This window comes from Onychomys torridus, chromosome 10 (assembly GCF_903995425.1).
Source record: "Onychomys torridus chromosome 10, mOncTor1.1, whole genome shotgun sequence".
NCBI classification, from domain to species: Eukaryota; Metazoa; Chordata; class Mammalia; order Rodentia; family Cricetidae; genus Onychomys; species Onychomys torridus.
In genome coordinates, this window is record NC_050452.1 from 54,153,169 (window position 1) to 54,179,819 (window position 26,651).

The following is a 26,651-nucleotide window of genomic DNA, read 5'->3' on the forward strand; positions in this document are numbered from 1 at the left end:
AACAGCCACTAGATACAGAGGCTAGAAAATGGTGGCAATCATGCCTTTAATCCTAGCATTCCAGAGGCAGAAATTCCTCTGGATCTCTAAGTTCAAGGCCACATTGGAAACAGCCAGGCATGGTGACACTTGCCTTTAATCCCAAAAAGTGAGCCTTTAATCCCAGGGAGTGATGACAGAAAGCAGAAAAATATATTATAAGGCTTGAGGATCAGAAACTAGAAGCATTTGGCTGGTTAAGCATTCAAGCTTTTGAGCAGCAGTTCAGCTGAGATCCATTTGGATGATGACTCAGAAGCTTCCAGTCTGAGAAAACAGGATCAGCTGAGGAACTGTCGAGGTGAGGTAGCTGTAGCTTGTTCTGCTTCTCTGATCTTCCAGCATTCACCCCATACCTGGCTCCAGGTTTTATTTTATTTTATTTTCTCTGTTCAAATTATTCTTTAAAAATTTTTTTATTATATTTGTGTTTTAATTTTACATATCAGCCATGGGTTCCCATGTCCTCCCCCCTCCCTCCCCCACCCTCATCTTCCCCCCATCCCCTCCCCTCCATTCCCATCTCCTCCAGGGCCAAGACTCCCCTGGGGATTCATTTAAACCTGGTGGATTCAGTCCAGGCAGGTCCAGTCCCCTCCTTCCTGGCTGAGCAAAGTGTCCCTGTGTAAGCCCAAGGTTCCAAACAGCCAGCTCATGCACAAAGGACAGATCCTGGTCCCACTGCCTGGGTGCCTCCAAGTACCCTTAAGATTCATGCTACAAATCCTATTCTATTAAGAGAACCAAGCCAAAGACAGGTTTACCAATATCAAGAGATTTAATTTTAAAGTTGGTGTTGCTGTCTGAATAGTCAGGACTGAAAAAGTATTAACGTTTTATACTGCACACATATGCTCTGGGGACTGTGTGCACAGAAGAAGGATCTGAAGAATGAAAATACAGAGGTTACTTCCCATCTGTGGGTGTACCTGGTGGGGATTGATCTTCCAGGCTATGCACGAACCATTTGGTGAGACATTTCATCCTGAAATCATCAGAGGTATGTTTTAAATACCAATTTCCTTGCAAAGTGCTTGTTAAACCCTGAAGTGGGATCAAACAGTGATATTGATTGAATGAACAGAAATATTTGGTTAGCAGAAGAAATCTTTTATGTAGTTTTCCATCAAACATGAAGTGTTAATAGGTAAAATCTTATAAAATTATTTTGCCATTTTCTGAAGAATTTTCTAAGTACAAGTTGTTTCAGTAAGTGGATCTCTCTCTCTCTCTCTCTCTCTCTCTCTCTCTCTCTCTCTCTCTCTCTCTCTCTCTCTGTGTGTGTCTGTCTGTCTGTCTGTCTGTCTGCATCTATGTTATGTGTCCCTGTGTGTGCCTGTTGTGAATATCTCTTTGTGTGTCTGTGTGTGTGTGTGTGAGCGCATGTGTGCATCTATGATGTGATTCTGATACAAATGGCAGTAAATACTATTAGCTAAATAATTACTAAGGCACTGGAAGTCTTCCTTAATCTTTTGACACTATCAGGACAAACATGAATGTAATAATATAAGAATAAATTTTAGGACTACTTCAAATCAAATATATTTTTAAACACCCTTGGGAACACAAAGAACATATTTCTTCTTTGCTAAACTATATTAGACCGGTAAACTTAACAAAAAGGTATAAATGAAAACCATGAGTACAAGTTAATCTGTAGCTTGAAAATACCAAACAATAATGAGGAAAATTCCGTAGACTACTGAAAAGGAAGTACATTCTTTTCTGTTTTGATGAAATGTTCTGCAAATGTCTGTTAAGATCATTTGACTTATAATATTACTTGATTGCAGCCTTTCTCTTTTGATTTCTTGTCTGAATGGCCTGGTTATTGTTGAGAATCCTGTTCTGAAATCAACCACTATCCCTGTGTTATGGTCAACATATTATTTGTGTTGTAGCAGTATTCCTTGTATGAGTTTAGATGCCCTTGTGTTTGGTGTATAAATGTTAAGAATTGTAATATCCTTTCAGCAGACTTTCTCTCCACACTCTAGGGCAGGCCCCAGGTGTAGGTGTAGTTGGCTAACAGAAAACAAACTTTTGTTTTTGTTTTGTTTTGTTTGTTTGTTTGTTGTGTGTTTATGTGTGTGAAATGTTTATTTTGTTTGGATGTTTTTTGTTTGTTGCTTTTCTTCTATATAGTTTGCTCCAATTTTCTTTTGGTTGTTGTTGTCATTGATTTTCAGGTCCTTTCCTCAGCCAGAGACAAAAAGAACATATGTGAGTAGGGAGATGTGGAGGATCTGGGAGAAGTTTGGAAAGGGGAAAGAATATGATTAAAATACATTGTATGAAAAATTTATTAAAAATTATTAAACACTGGTACATATTGAATTAGAATTAATCTTTTGATTCTGGATTTCTAGTTTAAATTTTATATCTTTCTATTTCAATATTAATTACTTTATATTTCCTTTGGTTCCATAATTCTAAGGTTTGATACTAATGGAGCAATTTTGTGAATATTCTATCCCTATAACACCAAGAACCCCCTTGCTTGACAAAATTCAGATTTGTAGATTCATCTTGCTCATTTTTCTAACCAGTGCATGCTGGTAAGATTGCCAAGGCCAAGGTTTTATTCTCTGTTGACTATGGTAACTGTGGAAGCTCTCATAATTTTAATCTATAGAAATTTAGGAATAAATTTTTCTGAACAGTCTGAATATCTCTTAAAATATATGGGCATTTTTATTACCCAAACTGCCAAAGGATTACTTCTTTTCAAAGATATCATTTAGCTTTTGCTGAAGTTTCAAATACTAATTATCTTTGACCATAGTAGAAGCAGCAAGTCAGAGCACAAACACAAAAATCATTTTTTTTGGGGGGGGGGACATAAACATTAACTTAGAAACCCCTATGAGACAATAATGTCAGAAAGTAATAACAAAATACTATTTTGAAAATACCAAGATATAATGTACAATCATGCCCTTATATACAGCCATTGTATTCTTGCACTTGCACATATCATTATCTTTACATCCTCACTCATGTACTCACCTTTATATACACAAATAAAACCCTTAGCTTTTAGCTCCCTTCTTCATTTTTGTCATGACTTTCTCTTTCACATTGTACCTAAACCTTCTTAGATCAAGAACCTTTGAGATTAACTGCACATTTACTCAATTGATACAATTTTTAGAAAAACAATATTCACTCTTGTTTAAATCAATGCTTAATGTTTTTTATTTCAGATTTAATAAGCAAGTAGTATTTTATCTGTACTGAGAATTCAACTGAGGACTTTTACATAGTATGCAGACCCTCCATTTCTAAACTGTATGTTTAGCTCTACCCATAATTGTAATTTTGATCAATATGCTAGATAAAATGTAATGACAATGACCAAAATATAATGGAAAGTTAGTTATTTACACTTTAAAATAGTTGCATTAAGCGTGGTTTCTAAACTAAAGAATAAGTGAAAACACGTGTAGTTTCTTCTTTCATAGATATGCCATTATTTGTGGCAAGAGAAAGTAGTTGATAATTTAAAAAAATGAACAAAAAGTGAGAAGTGCTATTATATATAACGAAAGAAAATCTAAACATGGAATAGAGTTGATGGGTTCTGGTTTCCTTTGTCAGAATGAGACTCTTGAATCATAGGAATTATGTTTTGTGAGAATTTAAGGAAAAAGTGGAGGTATTTATTAATAACATAACAGAGAAATGGTAATTGCATGTGACATTATAAAGGCTATTTTTGACTGTCAGATATGTAACTGGGTGAGAGAGAAATATCAGGAAATCTAATGATGGGCATTATGTGAACAAGTAAATTGTAAAGCTTTAGAGAATATAGAAACTTGATCAGTATGAGAATGGCAATGGAGCAATAGGGAGTAAATAGAGACTGTAGCTAGATTCGTTTACAATGGCTTACGACAGTGTATTCTATACCAACAGTACTTTGGTAAATGAAACTCTACTAAACGTGTTGATGTCCCAAGCTCTGCAAACACATTACCAAATGCCAAAATGTTTATTGTATATATGATTAAATTAAAGAACTTGACCTGGAAATATTGTCCTGGAGTTCCTCCACAGACAAAATATATTTCCAAGGGATTAGATAAGCAGAAAGCAGTGGTGTCAAGGGCAGAAACAAAGCATGATTAAAACAGTTAATAGGTTAATATGGCCCTGAGCCAATAATTGCAGAAAATTCCTAGAAGAAAAAAAAAAAAAAAGACATAGAAACACACACACACGCCCCCAATTTCTTATTTGTATTTTATGTTTTGTTTGATTTTTTACTGAAATGAAGTTTATTTTAGAATTTTCACGTCTAAAAATGTAAGGTAATTTGCATATATATAATGCCAGTGCTGAGGACTGAACCTAGGGCCTTGTGCTTGCTAGCCAAGTGCTATACCACTGAGCTAAATCCCCAACCGCATATAATAGTTTTTAAGATCAACAATTTTAGGGGCTAAAAGCATTAGTAACATGCACTTAACGGCAATACAGTGCTATGAAAGGATGGGGGAACCTGTTAAAGCATGGCCATCTCACATAATACCTTTGACAAATAATGAGAAATAAGATGAAGAGATATTTCTTTTTTTTCTTTTTTTATTCTATTATTTCATTTTTTAATTAGTATTATGTGTTTTAATTTTATACCTCATCCATGGGTTCCCCTGTCCTCCCCCCCAACACCCAACCCCACCTTTACCCCAGGCCCTCCCCTCCATTCCCATGTCCTCCAAGACCAAGGCATCCCTGGGTACTCATTTAAACCTGGTGGATTCAGTACAGGCAGGTCCAGTCCCCACCTTCCAGGCTGAACATGTGTCCCTGTGTAAGCCCAAGGTTCCAAACAGCCAGCTCATGCACCAAGGACAGGTCCTGGTCCCACCACCTGGGAGCCTTCCAAACAGATCAACCTATTCAATTGTCTCACTTATCCAGAGAGCCTGATCCAGCTGGGGGCTCCACAGCTGTTGGTTCATAATTCATGTGCTTCCATTCATTTGGCTATTTGTCCCTGTGCTTTTTGCAATCTTGGATTCAACAATTCATGCTCTTGCAGTCCCTCCTCCTTCTTGACAGTTGGACACCGGGAGCTCCACCTGGGGCCTGGCTTAGGATCTCTACATCCACTTCTATCAGTTATTGGATGAGAGTTCCAAGATGACTGCTAGGGTGTTTAGTCATCTGATCACCAGACTATGTCAGATCAGGCTTTCTCTCCACCATTGCCAGCAGTCTACAGAGGATGTATCGTTGTGGATTTCTGGGGACCTCACGAGCACTGTGCCTATTCCTGTTATCATGTAGTCTTCATTTATCATGGTCTGTTATTCCTCGTTCTCCCTTTCTGTTCTTGATCCAGCTGGGATCTCCTGCTCCCCTAAGCTTTCTTTCCCTCAAATCTTGCCCTTCATTACTCCCACTGTAGTCTAGGTTGTTCATGTAGATCTCATCCATTTCTCTGTCATTGGGCAATCCTTGTGTCTTTCCTAGGGTCCCGTTTTTCTAGGTAGCATCCCTGTAGTTGTGTAGCAGTCTAGTCATCTTTGTTTTACCTCTAGTATCTTCCTATGAGTGTGTACATTCCATGTTCATCCTTCTGAGACTAGGTTACCTTACTCAGGATGATTTTTTCTAGATCCATCCATTTGCCTGAAAACCTCATGATGTCATTGTTTTTCTTTACTGAGTGGTACTCCACTGTGTATATGTACCATATTTTCTTTATCCATTCTTCAGTTTAAGGGCATCTAGGTTGTTTCCAGGTTCTGGCTATTACAAACAATGCTGCTGGAACATGGCTGAGCAAATGCCCTTGTGGTATGATTGAGCATTCCTTGGGTATATGCCCAAGAGTGCTACAGTAAGCCAACAGTCAACATCAAATTAAATGGAGAGAAACTCAAAGCAATACCACTAAAATCGGGAACAAGGCAAGGCTGTCCCCTCTCCCCATACTTATTCAATATAGTACTTGAAGTTCTAGCCAGAGCAATAAGAAAACATAAGGAGATTAAAGGGATACAAATTAGAAAGGAAGAAGTCAAGCTCTCCCTATTTGCAGATGACATGATAATATACATTTGTGACCCCAAAAATTCAACCAAGGAACTGATAAAGCTTATAAACCCTTTCAGCATCATAGCAGGATACAAAATCAACTCAAAAAAATCAGTAGCCCGAAAAACCAAAAACAAAAGTCATCTCCAGTGCCAATGCATTCAAAAGTACTTCCTACTTTCTCTTATATCTGGTTCAGAGTAACTGGATTTATGTTGAGGTCTTTGATCCACTTGGACTTAAGTTATTTGCATGGTGACAGATATGGATCTACTTGCAGCCTTCTACACATTGACATCCAGTTATGCCAGCACCATTTGTTGAAGATGCTTTCTTTTTTCCATTGTACATTTTTGACTTCTTTGTCAAAAATTATATGTTCATAGGTGTGCGGGTTAATGCTAGGGTCTTCAGTTGGATTCCATTGGTCCACATGTCAGTTTTTATGCCAGTACCATGCTGTTTTTATTACTGTAGCTCTATAGTAGACCTTGAGGTAGGGGACTGTGATGCCTCCAGAGGTTGTTTTATTGTACAGGATTCTTTTGGCTATCCTAGGTGTTTTGTTTTTCCATATGAAGTTTAGTATTGTTCTTTCCAGGTCTCTGAAGAATTGTGTTGGTAATTTGATGGGGATTGTGTTGAATCTATAGATTGCTTTTGGTAAGATCGCTATTTTTACTGTTAATCCTGCCTATCAAAGAGCATGGGAGATCTTTCCATTTTCTGACATCATCTTCAATTTCTTTTTACAGGGACTTAAATTTCTTGTCATATAGGTCCTTCACATGCTTAGTTAGCGTAACCCCAAGGTATTTTATGTCATTTGTGGCTATTGTAAAGGGTGATGTATCTCTGATTTCCTTCTCAGCCTGTTTATTTATTGTATATAGGAGGGCTACTGATTTTTTTTTTCAGTTGATTTTATATCCTGCTATGATGCTGAAGGGGTTTATAAGCTTTATCAGTTCCTTGGTTGAATTTTTGGGGTCACTCATGTATACTATCATGTCATCTGCAAATAGGGAGAGCTTGACTTCTTCCTTTCCAATTTGTATCCCCTTATACTTTTTGTGTTGTCTTATTTCTCTGGCTAGAACTTCAAGTACTATATTGAATAAGTATGGGGAGAGGGGACAGCCTTGCCTCCTCTTGAACGTATTGCTTTGAGTTTCTCTCCATTTAATTTGATGTTGGCTGTTGGCTTGCTGTAGATTCTTATTCATTTGTTATACTAGTGTATCAAGTGGTAAAATAAATTTGATTTCTTGTGTATGGTGGGAATGCAAGCTTATACATCAATATGGAGCTTTTAGAAAACTGGGAAACCATCTCCACCAAGACCCAGCTGTAGCACTCTTGGGTATATACCCAAGGAATGCTCAATCATACCACAAGGGCATTTGCTCAGCTATGTTCATATCAGCTTTGTTTGTAATAGCCAGAACCTAGAAACAACCTAGATGCCCTTCAACTAAAGAATGGATAAAGAAAATATGGTACATATACACAATGGAGGACTACTCAGCAGAGAAAAACAATGATATCATGAGGTTTTCAGGCAAATGGATGGATCTAGAAAAAATCATCCTGAGTGAGCTAACCCAGGCTCAGAAGGATGCACATGGTATGTACTCACTCATAGTAGGATACTAGATGTAAAACAAAGATGACTAGACTGCTATACAACTCCAGAGAGGCTACCTAGAAAAACGGGACCCTAGGAAAGACACAGGGAATGCCCAATGACAGAGAAATGAATGAGATCTACATGAACATCCTAGACTGCAGTGGGAGTAATGAAGGGCAATATTTGAGGGAAAGAAAGCTTAGGGGAGCAGGAGATCCCAGCTGGATCAAGTACAGAAAGAAAGAATGAGGAATAACAGACCATGATAAATGAAGACCACATGAGAACAGGAATAGGCAGAGAGCTCGAGAGGTCCCCAGAAATCCACAATGATACCTCCACTGTAGACTTCTGGCAATGGTGGAGAGAAAGCCTGATCTGACCTAGTCTGGTGATCAGATGGCCAAACACCCTAACAGTCGTGCTGGAACTCTCATCCAATAACTGATGGAAGTGGATGCAGAGATCCTCAGCCAAGCCCCAGGTGGAACTCCAGGACTCCAATTGCTGAGAAAGAGGAGGGACTGTAATAGTGTAAATTGTTGAGACCAAGATTGGAGGGGCACAGGGACATATAGGCAAATGAATGGAAGCACATGAATTATGAACCAAAAGCTGTGGAGCCTCCAACTCAACCAAGCCCTTTGGATAAGTGAGACAACTGAATAGCTTGAATTGTTTGGGAGGCATCCACGCTGTGGGACCCAGACCTGTCCTTAGTGCATGAGCTGGCTATTTGGAACCTTGGGCTTACACAGGGACACATGCTCTGCCTGGAAGGAGGGGACAGGACCTGCCTGTACTGAATCCACCAGGTTTAAATGAATCCCCAGGCCAGTCTTGGCCCTGGAGTAGATGTAAATGGAGGGGAAGTCATGGGTGGGGAGGTAGGTGTGATAGCGGGCGGTGGGGAGGACAGTGGAACCCATGGTTGATGTGTAAAGTTAAAACACAAATATAATAAATTTTTAAAAAGGAAAAAAACAAAAAAAATTAAACACAAAGGAAAAAAAAAGCTTACGATTGATGAACTCCATCTCACTGTGGTTTTTTACAATATCCTTATGCTTATATCCTGAAGTATGAAGATACATAAACCTGAGAGTTCTACCTCACATACAATATGGTGTAGTACAGTGTTTTCCTAGATTGAGGGGTTTTGTTTTACATTTTAACATTAACTTGCTTCTTGTTTCTCCTGTTTTATTAAACAATGGGTTGGTTCTCCTAAATATCTATATAGCTTGTAGACTTTTTCTTTCATTTATTCATTTCTCATGAACTTTCTGGAGTTTCTTTGTTCCAAAAAGACAAAAAGAAAATGATCAGAAAATTGTAGACTGTCAAATTAATTCATTTTGTTTATAATTTATCCTTTTGATTTATAACATTTTCTAATATTTGAAAGGGAATGGTGCATTATAATGATGTTGCTTAGGGTCAAAAAATCCAAATTGAAAATATTCACAATAAAGCACACAGATTTATAACAATTAAAATGGCATAGTAATAATGTATCACATTGTAATGACTACTTTTAAAGTAAAAGATATCACATAATAAACTCTATTATTAATTTTACATGAAAAGATTTTTAAGTACTTTTTTTCTGTCTACCTGGAGTAAAACTTCCACACATTAAAAAATAATAATTTGTTACATATTGTTTATAATTCACTCAATAGAAATTCCTTTGCTGTATTATTGTAAATCTTTTAAAAATGTTATTTATGTTCAAACTATAAAATGAATGCATTCTTGTAAAGATACAGAGGACAGACATTATATAATACCTGCTAATATTCTTTCCTTGCCCATTTCTTTCACTTCCATCAACCCTGAGATCACTAAGTAGAGTTAACAGTTTAGTTGTACTGCACTCAAGCTTCTTCTGTGAATCTAGTACAGATAATGATTCATTTTATCTTGTAATTTTTATGGTTTACTTGAGTAGAGTCGCCTACTACTAAATAAAAGTGGTAAGAACAGCTCCAAGTCCTTTAATAAATGATGAAATAATTTACTTAATTGCTGCATTTTCTGATTGCAAATGTAGGTTCATTTACTTAATGACTCTATGTTTTGACAGTTTGTTCCTATTCAGATAATTTATTTCAACCAGTATTCTTGTGTTTTTGGTTGCATGTTTCCTATAATAAAGTTTATTTTAGTTGGTGCTGGTTCATCTATACAGACAAAAAATACTCATTTCTATATTATGTTAAAATAGTAATTTTTTTTTTTTAATTTTCATTCAGTTCAGTGTTGATAAGACTGAACTGTTTTCTGATAATGATTTTCTTGGACATTTGAATTAACTTTTTTAATTACTAATTTATATCAGCAACATAAGTTAAAAATAAGTGGCTGAAAGAGACATGTTATGCCAATATCAATGAAATAAATAATAAAAATCAATCAGAAACCTGAAATGAAAAAAAATAATATTAGAAAGGAAAGTACATTCAAAAATACAAATAGCTTTGGTATCTTTTAACTATCCATATTCACACTTGTGTGAGAGAGAATAAGGGTGGAAATGGGCCCTTCAATCAATGATTGTAGAGCTGCACAGAACAATATTCAAGAAACTCATCAGCAATAGAAAACTTGACCACCCCTTTTCATTATTTTAATTTTCTGTATGTATTTGTATCTATGAGTAGTGTGAACCTGGAGGCCAAAGGAGTTGGAGCTCCTGGAGTTGGAGTTCCAATCAGTTCTGAGTCACTGGACCCAAGTATTACAAATTCAAGTCAAGTCCTCTGCAAAAGAAGTATCCACTCTTGCCCACTGAGCCCAGTTCTTCTGAGACTCCTTACAGTTGGAGAGGGGGCTGACTCTGACTCCTTTTTCTGCTGTCGGGACCTATTTCCTCCTACAGGTTTGCCTCATCCAAACTTAGTAGGAGAATATGTGCCTGGTCTTACTCTTGGTATGCTAGGTTTTGTTGATATCCCTGGGAGGTCTTCTCATTTCTGAAGGTAAATGGAGGTGTAGAAGCAGAGGAGGTACAAGGTGCGGGGAGGAGAGGAGAGCAGAAAAACTGCACGCAGGATGCAGTAGATGAGAGAAGAATAAATAAACTAATGTTTTTAAAGTGTAAAAAAAAAAGAATTCAAGAGCTTGCAACTTCAGAAAGGCAGGCTTGTTTTTCCCTTTCAGTTATCTTACATCGGACGTGCAGTGTACTCAAGAATGTACGCTGTAATTGCTCTCTACAGTGCTTCCCTGTGTCCCTTCCCTCACAGATTTGTTTTACATATATGTAAGGAAAATCGGGCTAAACCAGTTATCTAAGCACAGTGTTTTGCGTATTCTATCCACTCTAATGTTTTCCTTCCTTCCCCTTCTGGTGAGTTCATTCTTCTTCAACCTCTTCCCTTGGACTCTTGGATGCAATTTAAAAAATAATTAATGTGAAATGTGTAAGTTAATGTGGCATTCAAACACAGAACCACAGAGGATGGTGGAGGAGTATCTTTTAATTAGATGCAAACTGCCACACATAAAATTAAAACAAGTAGTTCTTCTGGATAGCAGTCCCCTACACCATCTGATGCAGAAGATTTCTGGACTGTCCAGTGGTACATGTGCCCCAAAAGAGAAAACAAGTGAAGATAAGCATGTGTTATACCACTAAAACTAAGGAATGATGACTGCTTCACATACAGCAGGCAGGTCATGGCTGCGATATTTCTACCACTTTTACAGTTTCTACTGATTCTTCCATCCTTCATGGCTTATCTCAGAAAAACCCTTATGAACTCTTTTATAAACAATGCAGAAACATGAATATTTCCCCTCCAAAATTACAGAGTTCCTCTGTGTTGACATTCAAGTTGTCTAGTATGTAGTAAACCTTAGTTATTTTGTAGTTCTAGATTGTACAGAGTGGTGTTTGCACAATAATTAGCACTGATTTCAGATTCTACTTTTACATTAGTTATTGTTTTATTCTGTGAATATCACAGACGACAAAATTATCTGGGTGAAGGAAACATCCACTGAGCCAATGTCTCTAACAGATGGGCCTGTAGACATGTCTGTGGGGTATTTTCTTCATTAATGATTGATATGTAAGGGCCCACCCCACTACAGGCAATTGTTTCTTCATGATGTCTGCTAGCTTCCTGCTGTGGCTTCCCTCAATGACAGTCTGTGACTTGTAAATGTAAACCAAATAAAACCTTTCCCCCAAGTTGCCTTTGTTCATAATATTTTAGTATAGCATTAAAACTAGAACAACTTTGAAACAGATCATAGTTATTTGGGGAAAATACATCCAGTAAAATGAAATTGAGTCAGCTTCAATATTTTGTTATAAATCAGAATCATTCCTGAGAAATCTCACCATTTTAATTGATGAAAACAATTACTGGGCAAATGACAGTTTATGACAGAAGATTTATTTTGGTTTGAGGGGATAACTTCCATCATGGCAAATAAGGCATTATCACCTCAATGGAAATGTATGGCAGACAAACTGTAATATTAATCTTAAATGGTCTTATTAAAAAAAAAGAAAAAAAAAACATAGCCGGATATTGGGTTGAAAGCTGAAAGATCAGAGAAACAGAACAAGTCAGCCACATTCTTACCTCTACAAAATCCTCAGCCTGAAGAGCGTGAGTTCCTGTTTCCTCACACTGTATATACTTTTTCCTGACCTACCATCTTACTTCCTGGGATTAAAGGCATGTGTGCTTCCCAAGCAAAGGCATGGGATCTCAAGTGTTGGGATTAACATGGTGTGCCGCCATGCCTGGCTCTGTTCCCAGTGTGGCCTTAAACTCACAGAGATCCAGATGGATGTGTCTGTCTGCCTCTATGTCTAATCTAGTGGCTGGCTTTGTCCTCTGATCCCCAGATAAGTTTTATTGGGGTGCACAATATGTCACTATAATACACTGTATCCACAACAAGAAAACAAAGAAAGTTGAATTGTATTTATCAGATATTTTTTTTTTTTTTTTAAGTCTGGACCTCATGTTATAAAATGGTGCTTTCCACATTCAATCTTACAGGGTGGTATTACCTCCTGGTCATGTCTGAAGGAAACTCCAACTCTCCAAATTCCAAAAGGCAGTCCAAATATCCAGAAATGAGTTCAACCTGGATTATGGTTAGATATAAGTCAGTATTCCTCAGGAACTTGGGATACTGGTTCCAATCTATCTGTGGCTCCTATCAGTATATCAAAGCCTACGATGGTCTCCAGGCTCCCTCAGAATCACAAATATCCACTACATATTTCAAAGTCCATCCCAGCTCTTTGCATCTCCTCCTCTCCCATAAACTCCCTCCAGCTCTCAGACTTCCCTGCCCCCAGCTACCCTTTGCCTTTATAATCCTGTTACTCTCCTCTCCTGTGACCCTCTCTGTTCTTGCTTCTCACTACAGTTATTCTATTCTTTGTCTCCTGGTATTCTCCTTTCTCTCACAGATAGCACTGGCTGTGTCCATTCTGCTGCTGGCCATGTTCAGTCTACTCTACTCTTCTAGATGTCTTTGGTTGTTCTCTCTCTCTCTCTCTCTCTCTCTCTCTCTCTCTCTCTCTCTCTCTTTCTCTCCCTCTCATATCTACATACCATAGAGAGGTCATGTTATCAGTTTAAAACTCCCCAGTTTAACCTCTCTGGAAATGTCCTTATAGACACACCCAAAGTCCTATCTGTCTAGTTATTACAAATTCAGTGGAGCTGACAATGATAATTGACTAATATTCTAGCCATTGAGTATAACTAATCTTATGTTAAAGAAAAAAATGAAATAGAAATCCAAATTCTAAATATGGACCTCTTTGTTATCTTATTAACAATCTAAATGAACCTGCAGATTTTTGTAGTATTCCCTTATACAACATAATTTTTAATTTTGATTATTTTATTTCTTGGTGTCTAGTTTCTCGAATTCTTTATATCTTTTGGTTTACTAGTTCTCTATACAATGTGGACTTAGTAAAAATATTTTCCCATTCTATAGGCTAACACTTTTTCCAATAGACATTTTTCCCTTATAGAAGAAATTCAGTTTTAAGTTCCCATTTTTTTGAGACAGGATTTCTCTGTGTAGTGTTTTATGCCCCACTTAGTTTTTAATTAAATTTACTTATTTATTTTATATCTAGCCACAATTTCTCTTCCTATTCCCTTCCCCCAACTCCCTCTTTCCCTCCCCCCCCATTCAGAAATAGATCTAATGACAAATGACAAAGAAACAATTAGAGTAATGTTGAACACCCTCAGCCACCAGGGAAATGCAAATCAAAACAACTCTGAGATCCTGTCTTATACCAGTCAGAATGGTGAAAATCAGTAACACAAGTGACATCTTATTCTGGAGAGGAAGTGGAGCAAAGGAAATGCTCCTACATTGCTGATGGGAGTGGAAACTTATACAGTTACCATGCAATTCAATATGGCAGTTCCTCAGAAAATTGATAATCAATCTACCTCAATACCTAGCTATACCACTCTTGAGCATATACAAAAAGGACCCTCAATACTACCACAAGAACACTTGCTCAACTATGTTCATTGTGGCTTTGTTTTTAATAGCTATACACTGGAAACAACCTAGATGTCCCTAAGCAAAAAATGAATAACGAAAATGTAGTACATTTAAACAATGGAGTATCACTTAGTTGTTAAAAAAAAATGACATCATGAAATTCACAGGCAAATGGATGGAACTAGCAAAAAAATAATTGTCCCCAAAAAAGGTAAGTCAGAATCAGAAAGACAAATACAGTGTGTATTTACTTATATGTAAATAATATTTAAGCTATAATCCATAGACCCAGAGAAATTAGGGAAAGAAGAAGGATAGGAGGGCATATGAATCTCCCTGCAAAGGGGAAATAGAATAGATTTTGTAGGTGGACTGGTTTGGGGGTCAGGATAGGAATAAAAGAGATGTGGTTGTGAAGGTGATGGGATATATAGAGCGAGTACAAAGAGATATGGCTAGAATTGAGGGGGCAGGCATTTGGAAGGCAGCATTGAAACCTATTGCAGTGGAAACTTCCTGGATTATCTATGAGAGTGTCCTAGGGAGGACTTCTTATAATGGAGTATGTAGAGTCTCAACTGACCAATTCTTGTAGCCAAGCAAGGCTTCCAGTAACAGGACTGGGTTGCATTAGCCTGACTTGTTGGCCAAGGGTATTCCATGAAGCCTCTGAAAAAACCCAGGCTGATTACAGGACAGAGGGTTGCTCTCAGCAAACTGACAAGGGACACCATTGCAAAAACAACATCCACATAGCTTGTTGAACATGGAGAGATCAAGATGTAGCCTGCATAGAGCCTTTACCACTATATTCTAGTATTTTTGGTGCAGAAAGGTACCCTACAGGGTACCACAAGTAACGTACATACCAATCCAGCCACAAATCCTTTGACTGACACTCAGTCTTGCCTTCAAGAAGTGCTGGGTAAAGGAGGGTATAGAACTTGTGGGAGTGGTCAACCAATGTTCAGTTTAACTTGAGACCCCTCAACAAGAGGACACCCATGCCTGACACTGCTTAGATGGCCAGGAACTGAAGACTGGACAGCCTACAGACCGAGGAAATACATACACTATTGGTCTAAAATAATAATAAAGACAGACAGACAGAGACAGGCAGGAAGAAAGGAAGGAAGGAAGAAGAGATAAAGCAATGATATGAATCAAAATTTATAAAATTTAGGTCGATGACACTCGATAAGATTCAATTAGTGCCAATATTTATTTATATTTAAAAACATTTCAAAAGCACTATTCTGAAAAAGTAATTATTGACAGATGATCAGAAGTGAAATATGTCTGACTACATGGAGGGAGTGACATTTTAACAGGGTTTTAATCAATTTTTCTTCATTAGAAAGCAATGGATTGATTCCAGCTGTCCAAAGCATGAATTTTCTCAGTTAACTACATCTTCCTTTCAAGGCAGATTAAATCCTTATAATAGCAACTGTGAGATCTGTCAAAGCCTAAAAATAAAATGGTCATAGAATTTGATGGACTAGGGTCTGGCATTGTTGATAGTTTTTTATTTTGTTTCTTTTGTATATACAACATGAGTTAGACCAAATCCACAGCATAATAATTTTTTAACCTATTAACCGTGTTGATTAAGATCCCCTAAGTTTTACTCAACAAATAACTAATCATGTGCTAAAATTGGGAAGTATTAGTTTGATTTCAAACAGCACCTGCAAAGAAGTTAGTGTTCACTTATACTTAAGTCAGGATTCTACCAATAAGTAAAAATAAATAATAATAATTCAAAACTTTCAAAGATTTGGAAATGTAATCCAAGTTTCATAATCCAGTTGAAATAATTCTATTCACTTTTATACAGGATTCAGTAAAGGATCTGTTATTTGATATTTTGTAAATCAAATGATTTTGTATATGCTAATAAATTGTTACAAATAATATATAATACCAAAATTCATTCTTGTAAATTTAACAAGAACCATTACTCTTTTAACTATTACACCATAAACGCAATGCTTCATTGTGCTGGATACAATGTAGATGAAGTTTAACAAAAACATGCTATGTAAGCTGGGTAGATAGCATTGTCATGTTGTTATGGTGATGCTTGTAATGAGTAATTTAAAATCATGGTGAAATCCAAATAGCATTTTCAATAGAAGAACAATAGTCAACTTTTTTCAGGTCAAACACTGCTGTGGATATCTATATAAATAAAATGCTGATTGGCCAGTAGCCAGGCAGGAAGTATAGGCGGGACAAGCAGAGAAGAGAATTCTGGGAAGTGGAAGACTGAGGCAGGGAGATGCTGACAGCCACTGCCATGAGAACCAACATGTAAGATACTGGTAAGCCACAAGCCATGTGGCAAGGTATATATTTATAGAATTGGGTTAATTTAAGATGTAAAAACTAGGTAGCAAGAAGCCTGATCCATTAGGCCAAACAGTTTAAATAATATAAGAGTCTGTGTGTTTATTTTATAAGTGGGTTGCAGGACTGCCAGGGCTTGAAGGGAAAATTACAATTTTCCTGAAAATCTTTTTCCATCTGGTGAGTTATCGTCTATCTTTTTGTTCTTTTAGAATTTAATCATTGAACATCCCTTCAAACGAAAATGCATATGTATGCACACAACACAACAGGAAATTGCATACACACAGAAATATATACGAATATATTGTGTATGTTAAATACATTATATAACATATATCAAGGACAATATTGAGGTGTAGCAAAATTTATATATGAAATATGATAATTTATAAATCTTTTGAGCTTACAACTATTATTTTAAATGTTCCTTTTTAGCTCACCTATATATGATTTATCTGTATATACTTTCATTAATCTCCAACATAGGAAAATGTCTACTGGGCAGAACTGAAGATTCACATAAGAAAAATTATTTAGTGATCAACCAAGGAATTATAAAATGCTATAGCAGATGCAACACATATTCTTGTTTTTGTAGAACACATAACATGTGCATTTGTGCTGTTGATTTGGCCAGGGCACTATCTTCTTTGGCCAGCAATATTCTCCCATTGACTCCATGCTTTTCCACAGTGGAAAGCAAGTGAGGCCTGTACATTTAAGTTGCATCTTTTAAATGACATGAAATACCACCAATCAGGCAACCAGGTGTTATTTGCAGTATATCATTTTATTTCTGTTGACCTTGTTCTTAATTCTTTACCCACTATCATTGTGATGAAGTAGGCCTTATTATATTATTCATATATACATGACATACTATTTACATATTATTTATTTCATGTGTTTCTGAGATTCTCTTCTCTTAACATGCCTGGTCATATAATTTTGTTCAAGTTAATTTCTTTCCCATATGTTCTAGTTGTTTGCAAAAATGCATATTTAGTTTCAATTGAGATAAGTACAGACACTTAATATTTTAAAATAAAAAATTATTTAAATTTAATAACAAGTAGAAGGGGTTGCTGAGGTTTGCAGCACTTTATTGCATAAAAAGAATCAAACAACTAAGAAAAGGAGTGTAGTTATTAAGGTTTCTGAAAGCTTCTGAGTTGCTGGACAATCCATTCATTCTGAAACATGATATGTCGTTCATCTTCTACAATTTCCCATTGCCACCTCCTTCTGAAGAGCTAAGTCCTCCAGCTGCAGAGGTTGAGCCCTCCCAGCATGCGTCACTTGGCCATCACTGAAAGTTTCAATGAATTAGACCTGTCCATATTTAGACTCGTTATTCCTGGAACTCAGACATGATCATTTTTCTTCCCCAATGAGATAGTGTCTGAAGGCTTGACTCATCCCAGTATGATGCCAGGGCAGACGGATACTGAAGTTTTACATTCCAGATGGCTGGCCTCTGAGATTTAAGGCGCATAATCTACTGTGAGATTGATGGAAGGGGAGATCTTTAAGGCTGAGGTAACAAAGAAAACACCACTTACAAAGTCAAACAGAAAATGCTCAAGTCACCTTTGTCCTTTCTGTTTCAATCACAGCAAAAGTACTTTATTATTACAAAGATATAAGACAGACTGTTTGAAATTTCAAGTCTCAATTGTACAAGGCATTTTGATATAATGATTTCGATTTAAATCAGGATCTGTGGAAAACACCAGTGCAATCCTATGAGTCTAGTGCAAACCTGTGAGTTATATATGTATGTTCAACACACATACACACACACACACACACACACACACACACAAACACACACTCCTTTATTTGAACAGCTGTTATATATGTGATACACAATCTAAGAATGTTGTGCCAACAGAATTTATGGAATATACTTCAATAAATATGTAGCCTTCATCTTATAGAGCCTCTCATACTAGAAGCAGCAAGTTTAGTATCCAAAGGGAAGAGTGGGCAAGTAAAACAAATGAAAAGGAACAGGAAATAAAAAAAATACTCAGAAAAGTTTCATTGTCTCATAACCTCTTATGATAGGAAAATTTAAGACTAATACTATTGAGACTTTGGCTGTGTTTTATTTGTTGCGTACGTTCATGTGTGTAATATCTCAAATATGAACCAACCAAAGTAGGAATTATATTGGTAGCTACTTATGAAACCACTAAAGCAATCTAGCAAAGGAGGAACAGTGGAAATCAAAACCTGCTTATGTTGGCTCCAGTTTCTACTGTCTAAAGAATTGCATATCAGGTGTCACTTTCCAAAACCTTCCTTGTTTATTCTCCCTTCCTCCATCACTCCCCCTTCACTGGCAGTGGTGAGAGGCTCACATTTCCCCACTTTTTGCCGCCTCCTCTAAGACAAGGTACTCTTTTTTTTTTTTTTTTGAGGGTAGATTATGTAAGAGTTTTTTTTAATTAAGAAAAAATTTTTCATTCAATTTACATACAGATCCCCCTCTACCCTCCTCCCATCCCCCCAGCCTGACCCTCCCAACCAAACAGTTCTTTAAACGTTCATCCTCTTGTTGCAGTCATGCCTTTAGATTTCTGGAAGGACCAAAGTCATCTGGGTAGGGTGATATTTTCCACATTTTTATCTTTTCTCTCTTTCGCCTTCAAATTAGTAGATCTGATCGGAGCCAAGAGGCCAATTTTAAATTTGGCCAGTAGCTAAAATCCAGTCGGATACACATTCACCTTTTAAGCAGAATGCTTGTTGCTACAAAATAATAGAACAGAATTCTTTCTTTTGATATAAGAATTCTGGGATTCTGATTCCAAATGTATTACGTGGCAACCTGCAATTGCCCTGGTGGGAAAGAAGTTGACATGCATTTGCTCAAGTCCATTCCCTGACTAGACTCATGAACTCTGACATGGCCTGTATCCTTGGAGGAATGATCTGGAAAACCACAACACTGTGTGCAGGACAAAAACAAATAATTCTTTAAAGGCCGTGGTTTCTCTTTTTCCATCCCAATTTATATATTTCCTAGCTATACTTCTGTCTCTTCTCTTCAAGTGCTCTCTTTGTTCACACACAGGTCAGCTGGTTTCATCTTAGAGCTTGCTTCAGGAGATTATAAATCTGATGACAGGACACCTTTGCTTGGTGATCTCCTCAAAATTCAGAGCCTGCTTGTTCCTCCCGTACAATTCTGGACAATTATGTAAAAGAGAAAGCACTGTGGGTTTTTCTTTGTTTTTTTTCTCTTTTGTACAGAGACCATCTCATATTATCACAGTTTCAAAGAAAATGTTGTAGCAGCAGGTGGGGAAATAAATGAACAAAAACAGAACATGTAACCAACCATTCTTTATGTATTGACTAAACATGTAATCAGCTCTCTGTTTTGTAATTCAGTCACTGATTTTAATTTCCCAATTTCTCTTCCAATGAGGTGGGGAAAGATTAAATAATTCCTCTGGTTTCATAGTTACATAATTAAGGAACTGCCAATATGGCCCACACAATTAACATTTTTTCTCACACCTTTGAAAAACTGTTTATTCAACTTGAATATGCATTTGTCCTATTGAAAGACTATATTTTAGAGCTGCTAAATTATTTTTAAAAATAATCAAAGTAATAAAATGTTTAATTGCAAACCACAGGAAAAACACTTTTAAAAGTAGCTCATAAATAAAAAAAATACATAAAAGTTTTATGAAAATCGTTGTTCTCGGTTACACCATTGGTGGAGTGGGATGCATAAACAATGAGGAATAAAACTTCTATGTGGTGTGTCCCATTGTTAGAGAGGAAATTCAGAGGAAGTGAAAGGAAGGAGGAGGGACATCGTCTTGTGATGGACAAAATAGACATTCAATGGCTGAATATGGACATCTAGAATATCTTACCACTAAATTTTGGACAGTTTTCTCTAGGGGCAAATTTTTTTAACAAGATTATTTCAAGAGTGAAACATTTAGTGAAAACAAAGAAGAAAAGGACAATAGATTTCTTGGTGTGAGTAAGAATTTTCCATACGTATCCACTGGCCTTTTTAGTTATTATGTAGAATTTTAAGGCTGTGTCATGCTGCAGATGTATGGTGGGAGAATATTGATATAGAGATTCCATTATGAAAAAACAAAGAACTTTGTATGCATCTTGTCCAACTGTGTCAGTTGCAGGTGATTTGGGGTAGACTTGCTGAAATACAATTGTAATCCACCTTGCTTTTCAACTATGTCTGTCTAGCTGATGTCAACACAGATCATCCTATAAAACATTAAGAACTTTAGACTTTATCTAATTTCTCTCTTGCAGATTTGTAGCCCAGAATTCCAATAACTACCAACCAGCCATATTAACCTAATATGTGGTTAATTACTATAGTGAGATAAAAATAAAACTTGACAATTAACAATTTGATCTCATTCTTATATGTTTCTAAGAAGTGTGGTTTTCAATTACAAAAATAATATCCTAATATTCTTATAAATACATGTATTTATCATATGTAATTGCTTAATTGTACCAATTAATTGATCAATCTAGTCTGAGAAGATAAATAATGTCACTTGTAAGAAAATCTAAAATACAATAAATCAATCAAATCTATACATAGAAATGAGCAGTGTCATAGCATCATGTTAAAATAAGTCATGTTAGCCAGGTGATGGTGCTGCAGGCCTCTAATCCCAGCACTTGGGAGATAGAGCCAGGTTGAGGCCAGCCTGGTCTAAAGACCAGGATTAAGGACAGGCACCAAGACCCTGTCTCAAAAACCAAAAATAAAGGTCAACTCAGTTTGGGGGATGTGGGGATGTGGGGTGTCTTGGGAAAGAGGGCTGGGGGTGGGAAGAGGGTTGAGGGAGGAGGGTTGATCTATGGATACTATGTGGAGTGAGTAGAAAATTTCTTAATAAAGAAAAATGAAAGAATAAAACATAAGATGACAGGAAAAAAAAGAACCATAATGCTTCCTTAAAAAACAAAGTCATGTTGTCAAACACACACACAAAAAAAACATGAAAATTGAGGATATTAACACACCGTGAGTATTAGGAAAAGCAAGGAACCTCACACAATGGAATCTGTAGAGTAAATTGATACAAATTATTTAGTGAGAATTTTGTTAATATTTAGTACTATGGAAGAAAAATATGTTCTAAGAACAATCAATCACCTAGATAGAAAACTACATTTTATGTCTGAAAATACATATTGAAAACATCTATGGATTTCGTAACAACAGAAAGAAAACCAATAATGTCACAAATGTAGTTACATGTTTTGACATGAGTTATAAAAAAATCATTACATTCAATAAAAACTGTAATAATGGCTGAAAATATAATTTATAAGTCTGTCATCATTTCCAAGAGTTAAAACCATGAAAACAACAGTATGCATATTTATGAACACATAAACTGAAATCCTTCATTACATGTATAAATGTTCTTTTGTAAATGTTCTAATTGTCTAACAAGATACATTGGTTATAGGAAGCATTTTACCAATTTTTGTTTTGAATAAATAGGTGATGGGAGAGCAATAATAAATATCTATTTTAGGACATAGCTATGTCTGAAGACAAAAGAAGTAAAGTAATAATATTTCAAAATATGTCCACTGGGACTTTCTTCCGAAATCTGTAGATTTTGGTTATTCACACACATACATAAACACACATGCAAAAATACTATAAAGCATTGTTATAAAAGACCTTGTCACCTAGTGAGAAATATGTTTTCTTTTTCAAATGCTTCATGACATTTTCATACATAATTAGAAATAATTTATAATAAACATAAATATATAAGCAAACAATGTATAGTTTAAGAAAAAATTTGATGAGAGAAACTGATCCAACAATCTCTAAACTGTAGGATATTTAAAGATGGATGAATGAACAGTGGTGATTATATTAACTGAGATTAATGATGTATCTGTTATTCTACAAGGATTCCTTGTTGAACATAAAGTGAAAAAAGACAGGTCTATAGAAACCTGATTATATTAGTGTTTTGTTTTTAAACCTAAAGAGTGAATTTCATCTATATGTTATTTCCCAAAAAAATTATATAGTGAGGATTAAGACCAACTCTTCTCTTTAAAAATACATGTTTTGATTAATACAAAAAAATGAACAGTGAAAAATGCTTTAGTATCTACGACTCTATCCATGTGTATCCATGTAGTGTACATGCATGTGCATGCACTTGCATATATTTATCTGGTCAATATTGAGATCTTATCTAAAGAAAGCAATGATTCCATACAGCACAAAGCAGGCTGACACAAATCCTGTTCAACACACACATACACACACATCATAGCAATAGACTTTTCAGCTCCAAAGTGCATTCAGCTTATTACGTGTCATTCTCAAATCTTCATGGAAATAAAATATTTTGAAGAGCTTTTTTGAATTTCATATTGAAATAATTTTCTTTATTTATAGTTTGTTTTATTTTAAAGTGAAATAAATGACTACATTTTTAATATAGTCATGCTATTTATCATCTACTCTATGTATAATTGAGCATATAAAATGAATTTGTTTGCAACTCAGAGAAAATTTGAATCAAAATATATTCAAATAATACTCAATCAAATAAAAATTACATTATCAGTGTATTTTTAAATGAATTAATGTCATCATGTACTTGATATTGACATTTAAGTACTTCAGCCAGCTGATAATTCACTTAACATATTAGCAAGATGATAAATGCTAGTAGTAGAGGCTACAGATAGAGATATGGAATTGTTTTATATTTATGCATAAAAATCAAATATTTAAAATAACTATTCATGGAGAAATTACTTGACATTATAGAAACAGATGAAATTGTACTAGTTAAGGTGAAATGTACAAATTTATAAATAGAATTATCATAAAACATTAAGAGACTGAAAGTCCATTACTTATGTCTCTAACACCATTTAGAAGTCTATTGATATAAACAGGATACTACATGACTACAAAGGAGGAAATTTACTATAGACAAGGGACAAAGAATTTTTCTTTCTTTTTTTTTTTTTTTTTTGGTTTTTTGACACAGGATTTCTCTGTGTAGATTTGTGCCTTTCCTGGGTCTCACTCTGTAGACCAGGCTGGCCTTGAACTCACAAATATCTGCCTGGCTCTGCCTCCCAACTGCTGGGATTAAAGGTGTGTGTCACCACTGCCTGGTGACAAAGAATATTTCTGTGATATGAACCTTTGAAACTTTGTCCCTTCCTAAAACTTCTGCTGAAATGCCATTGCTTTTGTAAGAGTTTTAAGAGGTAGAATAATGCATGGAAAAGCCCTTGCCAATTGCCAATCAATTAATCTTGAACTTTCTTACCTCCATTACCATAAGATATCTGCGATATTTCATTAGAAGATCATAAACTGAGCTAGTAATGGAGAGCTAGCAATTAGAGGTAGAATTGCTTCTCTGATAAACAAATGAAAATATGAAAGTTTTGTAACTAGACTGTCAGTAAAAGTAGAACTAATTTGAATGTGGGTTCTGAAACAAACAAACAAACAAACAAAAACAAACTTCTGTACTGCCATGACAGAGTAAGGTTAATTCTATTGACGGCTAAGATGGGAATAGTTAGAAAAATTCAAGAATGTTCATAGACTTATGAATATTATGATCACTGTTATAAAGTCTCAGATGAAGATAAGAAATGTCTCTTTAGAATCCATAGAAAAGGTCATCCTTGTTATGAAAAAAAAGGTAAAGAACTTGACTGAAGTGTGCTCATGACCAAAGACTGTATGGCAGGAAAAATTTAATGCTAATTAACTTAGGCTATGTAATGAAGGATGAAGGACATTTGTAACAAAATATTTCATAATCTATGTGGTTTATTTTATTTGCATAATATAAATGAAAAATAGATAGGAATGATTTAAAGACTAAGTTCATATTAGAAGTGAAGCAGAATACATAAATGTGAGACCACCATAGGGCAAAGTTCCAGAATCTCTAGTGCCCTACAATTCTCCAAAATGCCTTGCTCAAGTTTCTGCATTTTTTTCACATACAAAAGGGAATAAAATAGTATGATCAAGATAAAATGACAATTGTTTAGATAAAGGTATTTACAAGTACAAAGGAACGCCAACTTCTGCTTGCCAGCAGTGGCCAGGAAGCTTATGGCTCTTTAGCTCTAACATCAAAGCCCTGGAGCTCTAGCACAGTAGGATTCATGTCTGCAGGCTTGTAGTCCCTTCTACAGGCACTGTCTAGTAGCACTCCAATACTCTGATCTCCACATGCTGTGGCAACTACTCTCAGCAGCCCTAGCTATTCCTCACATACCTTCAGGTATTACTCCGGAGTCAATCTGGAAGGTCTCATTAGTCAAACTTCGTAGTGCCACATTGTGCTTTGTCTGCAGCATATAGACTGTGGAATCGTGGTGAGGTCTGTATCTACTAAAACAGACAGAGAGAACAGTGTCGGGGACCAGACTGTGTCTTTTGAGGACAGAGCTATAGAAGAAAGTTCCCACAAGGGCAGAGTTCTCACCAGAACCGCGTGATTGTAGTCACTGCAGAAGACCCTTTGTAGGGAGTGGAGAAAACCTTGAGTGAATGTCTAAGGAGCAGACGAAGTGCAGAGAGAATGTGTGACTGAAAACGGTCAATCTCTCAGATGCATGGGAATTAACTATGCCTTCTTTGGTAAGGCTCAGGAAATCAACAACTGTCTTCTATTTGGGTACAAATTTTGTCAAAATATACGGAAAGCATCAATACAGCTTCATCCTTCCAGATCTTTACACCCTGAGACTGTCTGAAGAGACCTACAAATGAGACTAACTTACTTCTTCTCCCTCTCCATAATAAATGTGCTAAAGTCCCAAATTGCTGAGTAGTTGGTGTGCCACCATCAGAGTGAGGATACCCCATCCATTGCCAACATTTCTCTGTGGTGATATTTTATTTGTATGTTAATACATAAAGTTTTCCTGGAGATCAAAGGAAATAGCAAGCCATTTTAAGTAAACAGAAAAGTCAGGCAGTGGTAGCACACATCCTTAATCCTATTACTTGGCAAGCAAGATTTGTGTGTGTTCAAGGCCACACTAGGGAACAGAGCCAAGTGTGGTGACACACACCTTTAATCCCAGTACCAACCATAGAGACCTGGAGATCTGTGCAGACAGGCAGTGACAAGGAAGTGAGGTAGCTGGGCTATGAGCCAATGAAATGGCAGAACAGCAAGGCAATAAAAGCCTTGTAGACAGGAAGTCATGGCATTTGGAAGCTACAGAGCTGGTGAGGTAAGGTGATTGGTGGCTCACACTATTCCCCTGATCTCTAAGGCTTTCACCTCTATATTTGGCTCCGTGTTCTTTATTTAATAAGACTGCTTAGAAATTCATCTACATGTCTGTGTGTTTGTCTATTCTCCATTCCCTCTTCAGACCCTCAGCTTTCTAGGACTGAGTTGTTCAGAACTCAGTAGTCTTTATTAGTTCTAATATGCTTTCGGCTTCTCCCAACACATGAACCAGGACTAAGGAGTCACCAGTGAACCTTGTGGGTGGGGAAGCTGCTTTTAAGGACTGAGCATACAAAGCTTTTGTTTCCTCTGGACAGATACACTTTATCTGTCCCACCATTGTACTTTGGAAATAGGTAGCATGTCATTTGGATTGTCAACAACTTACAGAGATGATTCTTTCCTTTGTGATTTTTTTCTTCACATTTTTTTTTTTTCTGAAATAGATGAGACTATGGACTTTTGTGCTGATATTGGAAGACATTCATATTTTTAAATTGCTTAGGTTAGCATGCATATTTTATGTTCAAGAGAGATTTGAGTTTGACGTACCAGGTATGAACACTATGACTTGAATTTTGTCACCTCCAAAGCTCATGATAAGTGTACTAACCATTAAACAATCCTAGGAAGTAAAGTTTCAATAAGTCATGTGTCAGTGTGTGAATCATTATCATGAAAGTGAGTTTAGCAACATAGCATTTGGTCTTTATAAAAGGATGAGCTTATCTAAGCTTGGCTCTCTATCACCATCTTCCTCTTCTGCTGTGGCATAA